The following is a 10,801-nucleotide window of genomic DNA, read 5'->3' on the forward strand; positions in this document are numbered from 1 at the left end:
ATAAATGAACTTATACCAATTAGATGTACTGATGCCCTAACACAACAAACTATAAAACTTTCTGCTATAGACAGCCACTCCTAAACGTCTATTATCAGTAGCAAAATAGCTACATAGTAATGTCCACAATGAATGTCTCTGACAATTGCCAATGGAAATGATCCAGTTCTTCTTTCCAATTTCAATAATACTTACTGTGCATGCTCAGTTGCTTATGGTTGACACACTGGAAATTAAGCTGAAGGAGATGGAAGATTAAGATAATCAAAACCAGGACATCAAAACAACAGTATTGAATGTCAATATATTGAATACCCAACCATCAGTGTGTATTTACGGAGCAACCTCTGTGTGCCTGTGCTACAGGCTGAAAAAAAGAAAACATGACACCTTTTCTCCTGGAGATTTCTTTTCTTTTCTTTTCTTTTCTTTTCTTTTCTTTTCTTTTCTTTTCTTTTCTTTTCTAAGATTTAATTTAGGGGTGCCTGGGTGGCTCAGTCGGTTGAGTGTCTGCCTTCAGCTCAGGTCATGATTGGGATCAAGCTCCACATCGGGCTCCCTACTCGGCTGGGAGCCTGCTTCTCTCTCTTTTTATTTATTTGACAGAGAGAGAACACAAACAGGGGGAGCGGCAGGCAGAGGGAGAGGGAGACTCAGGCTTGACACTGAGCAGGGAGCCCAACGCGGGCTCGATCCCATGGATCACGACCTGAGCCGAAGGCAGATGCCCAAACGACTGAGCCACCCAGGCGCCCCTCCTGGAGGTTTCAATTCACTTAGAAGGATCACAACATACACATGAGCAACAATGAACAAATAAGACCGAAGACAGAAGTGTGGCGAAGTCCACCTTCCGGACACTTTGCAATGTGTAGCGCTGGTATAATTTGGGGTTGCCAGTATCCAGTCTCTAGCTTCTTGAGTGTTGACAGACAAGCGCGGCAGTGGCAGCCCAAGAGCACAATTCAGTGACAAGGCAATTGTAATTGTGGTGGTGGCTACTATGGCTTCCTCGTCGCAGTTCTATGACCCCTGAATGGTGTCTTAGGCAGTATGCAAGATTTTTTTGTCTCAGTAGTTCAGGTTCTGGCCTCTGATCTCCAGTTTCCTGATGGCGACAGAGGAAGCAACATCCTTGATAGATCAGTTCTGCAGTGCTGTGGAAGTCACCCAAGAGGTATGCCTTGAGTCCATTCCTCCATTGCTTCCAACAATTTGACAATTATCTAATGTCCTATATTTAACCCCTTTCTGCTTGAGACACCTAGAGTATGTTCGTTTCCTACATTGAACCCTAATATAGGACTAATGTTAGGAATTTGAAAGGTTTGAGAGAATCAGTTATACTAAATATGTAATTACTTTAAATGTTTAGTGAAACTTGATGAACTACTTACTCGGTATGCTAAATGTTGAGGATTTAATCTTTTAAATGTAAGTATTAATTGAGCATTAATCATAGAGTAAGTAAAAGTAATGGAACTTATCTTTATACAACATATGACAGGATTAATAATTACCAAGATGTTGAGTTGATCATAAAGACTTGAGAAACTAGATAAGAGTTTTAATATATTGAATATCAATTAAAACATAAGTATAAATAGGAACCCCCTCCAACAGAAATCTCCCCTTAGACATTAAAAAAATACAACTGACATTTATCGCTCCCTCCAGTCCCTCAGACAGAATCTAATATCGGAGAGTGCTCAATGAAATTTGTTGAGTGAATAAATGAGCAACAATACCATGAGAAAGATTTCATCATCACAATTTTAAAGATGAAGAAAGTGAAGTTTAACTGCCTCTCTTCGTCTCTGGGCTCAGACCTAGCTTGTGGGGACACGGCTACACACATCAAGAAGGTTGGAATCGTTGGTAAATATGGGACCCGTTCTGGTGCCTTCCTCAGAAAAATGGGGAAGAAGATTGAAATAAGCCAGTACACCAAGTACACCTGCTCCTTCTGTGGCAAAACCAAGAGGAAGAGATGAGCTGTGGGGATCTGGCTTTGCGGTGCCTTCAGGAAAACGTAGCTGGAGGCACCTGGACCAGCAGCGCTGCTTCTGCCCTCACAGCAAAGTCGGCCACCAGAAGACTAAAGGAGTTGAAAGACCAGTAGAAGCTCCACCATCTGAAACACTGCTAGCCTATCGTAAACGCGTTAAGTCATGTAACAACAAAAACAACAAAACAGAAAGAAAGTGAAGTTCAGAAAAGCTTACCACTAGACCAGTGGCCTTTAAAACTGGGTTTATACACCCATAGTATGTGATAAAATACCTTTTTTTTTTTTTTAGAGAAAGAGAGTGGGAGGGGCAGAGGGAGAGAGAGAGAGAATCTTCAAGAGGCTCCATGCCCAGCGGGGAGCCCAACGTGGGGGCTTAATCCCACAACCCCGAGATACAACCTGAGCCGAAATCAAGAGACAGACACTCAACGGACTAAGCCACCCAGTCACCCCAAAATACCATGTTTTGTAATCAAATGTCTTATTATGTACACAATATGATAGTGCAGAAGTCATGTACATAATATCTAAAAATGTACATACATGAGAGGCTTGCGCTCAAAAATGTTTTCATGATAGTATGAGTGGTCAGGAAACTTTGTAGGCTACCGTGGTAGACCAAAGGCAAACTGTCCTGGGTTGGTGTCATGTTTCCTTATGCTCGTACCCCTCAAGTCCAGCCCAGGGCCTGGCGTAGCAAGAGTGCTCGATAAATGTTCAGAATGAGAATGAATACACGAATAGATGAATTGATGAATAAAAGGACATTCATTTAGATGCCCTGGATAATATAACAAGCATGTGAAGGTGTCAGGATTCAAATTCAGATCTGCTCACTTCCAGAGTCCGTACTGTTATAATAAGAATAGGTTGTTGCACAGCGCACGAAACAGATCAGCAAGGAGGAACCTGAGATGTTTTTCCAACTAGTTTTTTAAACACACACACACACACACACACACACACACACACAATCTCTGAGCAACAGAGAAAAGCATTACATTAATCAGGAGGTTTTTATCATCCTGTCAGCTTTTCCACAAGGGAGACATTCTTCAGAAACAGAGAGAGGCAAAAGAGCTACATCATATTTCCTCCAATTATATATTTGGGTAGCACTTGACGATGTGTCCTGCATCCTCCCAGTGGCCAGGGACACTCTTCTTTCTCTATGTGATACATGGAGGGAATTTCTCACCTTTTTTTTTTTTTTTTCCAGCATAGGCCACATCTCTGCCCTGAGAACAAACAAACAAACTTAATTAAGACAAGAACTTCAATCTCCTTTCTACTAAGCTATATCCCCACAATATCAAGTTAGTCACAAGACAAAGTTGAGTTTTATTTATTCCTCCCTCCAAAGAATAGTAAAGTGGACCAGCATCTGAAGCACAAATGTTGATAACCCAAGGGCACAGGTGTTCAGAGCCTGAATGAAAAGCAATGTGAAATCAGCGAGAGCTTCTGTGTGCAAGGCACTCTACTACTAGTTGATTTCTACATGTTATCACATTTTTATCTTTACAACAACCCTAAAAGTACCCTTATTATCCCCATTTTATAGATGAAGAAACAGAAGCGTAAGCAAGTAAAGGAACTTATGCAAAATCACACCAGTCGATGGTATAAGGGATTTAAACAAAAGCCCATCACACCAGACCAGACTTCTGGATTCCAGAATCAGATATGGAGGGGAGTGCCTCTGCTCGCCCTTGGTTGCCATTAGATAACAAGTAAGAAGTAAACCTTTTGGGAAGACACTGAAATTTCTGGGGGTTGTTTTATAATTGAAGGCTTACCTAACAAAAGTTGGTTGATATAGGGAGGTTTTTTTTTTTTACTGTTCATAGCGGTGTAAACTTTGGAAACCACTTTAAGAACTTGGTACAACGCAAATCATGTTTGGTGAGAGCCTCTATTGCTTTATCCCTCTGACTTAGAACAAAGGCTCAAAAATGATAGGCACTCTGCAGGCAAGACTGAATCTGTGGGGGCGTGGCTTTGGCATTCAGATGGTTGAATACAAATTGCTGCATCAACAATGAGAGCGAGATTTTCTTAAGGGGCAATCAGAGTATTTGAAGAGTACATTGTCAGATGGAATTGTAACTACAGCCCCAAATATTCATATGTGTACTTGCAAACTAAGAATTTATAAGAAACACTCTGCAACAGTGACTTGATAAAATATTATTGGAAGACATGCCTGTAATTTTTTTTAATCTGTATTTAGTTGAAACTAAAAAAAAAAAAGTTAGAGTCATGAGCAGTTATTCTATTCATACAGGTGAAAGATCTGAATAATCCTTTAAACTGTTTCTTTTGTGCTAAGAAGCCCACCTAATGGGGCTTTCTAGTTGCACGAATTTAAAGCAACACCCACTTGCTCATTTTGAGAAAAACTATAAAGAAAGCTTTTTTCTAAATGCAGATTATTTTAGATAGAGAAGCTGAATATATTACTTGGGCATATAAATTGTGCTTGGTGAATACGTGCTATGCCACTGTAAAAAAAAATCTGGTTTAAGATTTTATTTATTTTAGAGAGAGAGAGAGGGAGGGAGCACAAGGGGAGGGGCAGAGGAAGAAGCTGATTCCCGGGAGCCTGAAGGGAGGCTCATGTGAGGCTCTGCTCCCAGGTCCCTGGGATCATGACCTGAGTGGAAGGCAGACGCATAACCGACTGAGCCACCCAGGCGCCCCATCACTGTAAAATTATTACGGGGGATTAGGAATGTACAAATAGAAATGTTTCTTACCTCGTCACTGATGTAGATGTTTTTGTGGGGATGAGTATGTGATTTAAGATGTGGCTTGCACTGCATCAGAACCTGGGACCCAAAAGGCCACATAAAGGACATCCAGACTTGTTTTTCAACTCTCATTAGAGGAACTGGAACTGGAAAAGGAAAAATGTACTGGACTATGTTTGGCTGGCAAGGTTCATCCTTGACTATGTACTGAGATTGTCCTACATGTGATGCTAATTGTGAACAATCCAGACTTCAGAAAATCCATGTTGGCTCATTAAGACCTGATGAATGAGATGGAGGGAGAGGTATATTCCTGCAGGAGAGAGGAAGTTCCTCTAAAGGCAAGCATTCTCACTCTCACCTCATATAAAGATAGATCCTAAGACAGGAAATGGAGACTCTGAGCCAAAGGAAAGAATTTTTTTCTCCCCTGGAGGCTGGATTCCACAAAGAGCAGAAAATAACTTGGAAGGAATTACAGCTGGAGAGGCAGAATGGCTCCTGGCCACATGGAAGCAGGTGCAAGCCAGGCAAGGAAGAGCCCCATGGGCATGGGTCTAGATTGTGGACTACACAGGTATCACCTCTGGGGCCAGCAGGGCAGTGCCAGTACCAGCCTGAAAGCTGGTGGGATCCCAGAACTGTAGAATATAATCTGCGAATTTTGGAAATTTCATCTGCAAATTCCACAATGAGTGGACAGTAATAGATATTTACTTAGAACAAAACCTGTTATGAACTCTGCATGCCACATTACTTTAATGCAAGAATGGTTACACAGGGGCGCCTGGGTGGCTTAGTCATTAAGCGTCTGCCTTTGGCTCAGGGCATAATCCCAGCGGTCTGGGATAGAGCCCCACATCGGGCTCCTCTGCTGGGAGCCTGCTTCTTCCTCTCCCACTCCCACTGCTTGTGTTCCCTCTCTCACTGGCTGTCTCTCTCTCTCTTAAATAAATAAAAATCTTAAAAAAAAAAAGAAAAAAAAAAGGAAGGTGCTGTGACCACCACCCTCCTTAAAAAAAAAAAAAAAAGAATGGTTACACAAAACTGCACTCTTGCACTGGCAATTTTGAGTCAACTAGACTACAAAAGAATGCAACCCAATGGAGCAGAACACCTCCTCTTCAAAGCTGTTCCCACTGGCAGGGCAGTTGGTTTCCACCAGTTCTTGGTACCCTATTGCTAAATTGTAGTATTGGCTGATGAAGTATGTGTAAAAAAAAAATGTATTAATTTAAAAAAGTGTATTAGTTATGGTGACAAATGTTAACAACGTAAAATATTACCCATGACAAAAACAACTGGGGTGGGGGGAGGCCATGACAAAACTGAAGTTTTGAATTCAGTTTAAGTAAAAATCACAAAAGCAAGTCATTTTCTTCTTGGTTAGAGATTGGTGAACTTTTTCCATAAAGAGCCAGACAGTAAATATTTTAGGCTTGTGGGCCATGTAGTCTAGTTGCAACGACTCCACTCTGCAAGTAAATCTAGAAAAGTTAATTCTGTGACTTTTCAGCTAATCTGGGATACCTTTTAGAATAAAGAAAAAACCAAAACCTCATATAAATAAATTTTATTGAAATCATTTCCAGCATACTTGGTAGCATTATTAACCTCTAATACCAGTGCTACTAATAATCATAGCTAACACTTACATTGGACTTAGGCTGTAAGGTTTGTCAAAAAAAGGTAGCATTTTTGGCAAAAAAAGCATATCTGCTTCGTTTTTTATAAAATTCCTTAAAGAGCCATTTACTCCAATTAGGAAATGTACAACACGAATTGCAGTTTTAATTTTTAAGGGGAAGAACTGAGCAAAAAGAGGGAGTCGTAATATTAATAGGAAGAGGAAGATGTGGTGAAAATACATCTCTTTGTAACAGATCATCTTAAAAGCTGGTTTCTGGCAAAATCATATCTTATTGTTATTAATGATGGGAAGAATTAGCCAAAAACAAAACAAGAGGACCCAAAGAATACGGGAAGCCAGTCCTCAAATAAGATTACCAAGACTACATTATTAGAGGACCTATTTGGGCCTATAAAGCGGCCATCATTTTTACACTGTGAAATGAAAACAATCCTTGTACCCATTGTGTCTATCCACTGGTAGCAACATGACGAGGTTTCCATAGAAACAACATTCTGCTCATCTAACGGCCCATCTCTTTCAAAAAGCAGTCAGTAAATTGTCAATAATATCATTTTAACAGAGATTTTACTGGTAATAAAGAAGTTAAAGCAGAAATCTGTCCTCAAAAATATAGTTTACTAGAGATGAGACAAATATAAATGAAATAAGATATATACTGTTTCTTCCTTTTTCAAAGAATATTGAGCACTAAAACAAGTGGAACAAGGGAACAGAGTCATGCAAATCAACCATTCCTGGAGGAAACTCCTGTATCCAGTAGAATCAAGTACTCCTAATCTTTTGTATCTTTACCCAGTAAAAGTAACAGTTATCTCCACGGAAGACAGTAAGGATTGACACATGAATATGGAAAACAGAATTTCCAGATTTGGAAAGCCACATTTCAGTGCAAATTACAATACTCCCTATCTCCTACGATACCTTTAGAGAAATGGTACTGGAGAGTGATTTTGCCGATTTTGTAAATAATTTTCCCCAGTCATTTTGAAAAACGATTTTATTGAGTTATAATTTACATACTATACAATTCATTCGCTCTGTGTACAATTCAATGATTTTTAGTATATTTACAGAGTTGCGTAACTGTCACCACAGGTTTAGAGAATTTAAGTGTTCGGCAACTAACTGAAAAACTGGGTTCTGTGACTTCAACCCTTTTTTTTCCTCAAGTAAATATTTCCAGGGTAAAATACAGTGCTGACACTAGTATATACTTACTAGATTGAATCGAAAACATTTAAAAGTTTTTGAGGAAGTAACTTTTTATAAACAGCAACAACAGTGTTGAAAATATGGCAACTTCTGAGGATTAAGCTGGTAAAATGCAGACTCCATAAATTAGCTGGCTGTGGGAACAATCCTTAAAACTGCCAGTGAATGAGTAACTGAGGAAGGAGTTGACAAACACTCTGAACCCCTAATTCAGATGAGGATGTAATCTCGGGAGGCAAATGGGAAGTGGTTGGAAATCAGCAGAAATCTAATCAATTGTCCAGTATGCTGCTTAGACAAGGTTTATGTGAAGATCAGCCCACGGAAAGAGAATTGCCAGGGCTCATTTGGTTGAGCATCTGACTCTTGATCTTATCTCAGCTCCTGATCTCAGGGTCCTGAGTTCGGGCCCTGTATTGGGGTCCGTGCTGGATGTCAAGCCTACTTAAAAAAAAAAAAAAATTGCCAATCTTTACACAGTATCATTATCCTGGAAACAGACACAAAAAATCCAGGGGAGTATGAATTTTCCTGTCTTGGAAGAGGTATACTCAGGCGGGGTGGGGGTCATTTTCTCAGGTCTCACCATTGTCTGAACGAGATCTCTCAAAACAATTTGCCTCATTTTGCTTGAATTCCTCATTCACTAAGCAACTGCCTGATTTGTTTTCCAGACCTGCGAAGAGTTATCTTGGCATGTACAATCCGAGCATCCTGTCACCAAAAATGAATCTGCTCCCCCTACTCCCCACCACCCAACAAATGCACAAATGGTTTGGTTTACTTGCTGTCTTGTTTTTTTTACTCTTGTGGACTAAAATATGTTAATCAACTCTGGGATACTGATTTTAAGACCACACCCTCAGGGCACCTGGGTGGCTCAATCTGATTAAGCTTCTGACTCTTGGTTTCGGCTCAGGTCGTGATCTCAGGATCCTGAGATCAAGCCCTGCGGTGGGCTCCGTGCTCAGCCAGGAGTCTGCTCGAGATTCTTTCTCTCCTCCCTCTGCCTCTCACCCCTACGCTCATGCTCTTTCTCTCAAATAAATAAATCTTAAAAAAAATAAAAATCACACCCTTAACTCTAATAGTCACCAAACTAATGTCATCCTGGGAGACCTGGATAAACAGCCATTCAGATTTTTCCTGCTACATCCTGACTTCATCATGGACCCCAGAATCTATAATTTGGTTACATTCAAATACAGTAAGTCAATAGAGGAACAAGAATGTCTTATTCACTCCATATTAAATTCTACTTGTATTCCTCTGAACTGAACATCAGAAAGTGATTGCATGAAATTAGACAAGAATAAATCAAAGCAAATTCACAATTTTCTTATTTTTCTGGAACAAAAATGCCTTGAAATTAAAAGCACCTATGTTTAAATCACTTCAGTTATCATTACTTAACATTAATCAACAGAAGATGAGCCTACATAATTCTAAGTGGATGGATAAAATAACAGAAAATGTGCTCACTAAATAACTATTCAATACATGATATGCATGCAATTTTTAAAAAACTATCTTTTCTGCTACTAACTGAACAGGACAGTGCTAGAAACTGAATAAATTTGTTGAAATGTGTCTTTTTTGGTCAGCTTCTCATTTTAAAAATTATCAGGTTCTTTTTTTTATTAAAAGCTCAGTTTCAAAAATATTGAAAGATAATCAATGAAGGATGGTCTAAAAGACAGTCTGTCCTTTCCTCTAAAATTTTCAGAGGTTCTCTTCCCTTTGGTAATCTACAGACCCCTTTAAGAATCTGATTAAAATTTCAAATCCTCTTTGCAGAAAAAGAACATGCACATATATGCATAATTTTAGAAACCATCACAGAAAGTTCAAGGACCACCAAAGATCCTCTATGAATCTGTTCAGGATCAAATTGAATTTGTATTTTGGGATCAGAGACATTTGTAAAATGCACTCAATCAACTTTTAGAACTAAGAAGACATTGGCCTTCTAAATAAGCTATTTATTTTTCAATCTCAAAGGCACTTAGGATTTTGAACATACTTGTGTTCCCTTTTTTTTTTTTTTTTTTGAAGATTTTATGGGCCAAAGGCAGATGCTTAACCGCTGTGCCACCCAGGCGCCCCTGTGTTCCCTTCTTTACTACGACTTCTGGGATGACTGGAGTCAAATTTGCAGTCCATCTTTAGTAACTGGCCAGGCAATTACTGCAGGCATTTTGTATAGTAACCTTACCCATGACTTCATCTTAATTCCTCCCCCCTTATTTTCCCATTCCCCCTGAGTTCTTAGTCCAGTTTTAATAATGTTTTAGAGTATCTCTGCCTCACATCCTTGGGGACTGTTATAAACAGACACATAATCTGAAGAAAATCCTCCTTACACTCAGGGTGCAGATGTTTTAGCATATTTATGACTGCAGCGTTTTCTTAAAAATTGAATCCGTTACTAATATTTTAAAATCCCAACATTTCACATAAAAATCCAGATTTCAGATGTCGCTGGAAAAAATGTAACAAATTCTTATCTCCCTGGGCCAGCGTGCAAGTGGGATCAGTCCTAAGCAGCAGCTGTGGTCTCCAGGGGTCACAGTTCTCACACATCCATTTTGCTCGTCTACGTATTACCTGAAAGGGCCGGGAATGAGTTCAGAAAGAGGAACAAACTTCAGAATTCTGCAAACACACACGCTTTTTCTTGATCTTTGAAAGGGTTGGATACATAACAGGCACAATTCGCTCTTCAAACCTTCACTGGACCTCTCCTCTGCACTAGGCCTAGCGGTAGGCGATGAAAGAGAAGCTGAGGTCTGAGTCCTGGTTGACTGGTCAGGGCTTGAACCACCGCCACTCGATCAAGGTGTGCTGAACTGAGCTAAACAAAGTTAAGTTTTGAACCAACGGTGGAACGCTACTTAGTGTAGAGTATTTACTAAGGATTCTAAACTGGGTTGCTCTAAATCAAGACACTTGTCTAAGCAAACCACGGCCTGTGCTGAGGAGAAAGGGCAGGAAGACAGTGTCACGCCTTGGCTGGGCATTGAAGCACCAGGAGCGGAGCTCCCAAACCAGCTGCACTCTCCAAGGATGTTCGCGTTTCCGGAGCAACCGCCAGGTCCCTCCCCCCTTAGCTCCGCCCCCAGCAGTCTTTCCCGCCAAAGGCCGTTAACGCCGCAGAGCATTGTGGGACAA

At 40.2% G+C, this 10,801-nt stretch overlaps 1 pseudogene; it reads left to right on the forward strand.

Moving 5' to 3' along the window:
* The first annotated feature begins 1,620 nt into the window (after nt 1-1,620).
* On the forward strand, nt 1,621-2,122 carry LOC109489053 (annotated as a pseudogene).
* Nucleotides 2,123-10,801: the final 8,679 nt, after the last annotated feature.

The sequence above is a fragment of the Ailuropoda melanoleuca genome, chromosome 13 (assembly GCF_002007445.2).
Source record: "Ailuropoda melanoleuca isolate Jingjing chromosome 13, ASM200744v2, whole genome shotgun sequence".
Taxonomy (NCBI): Eukaryota; Metazoa; Chordata; class Mammalia; order Carnivora; family Ursidae; genus Ailuropoda; species Ailuropoda melanoleuca.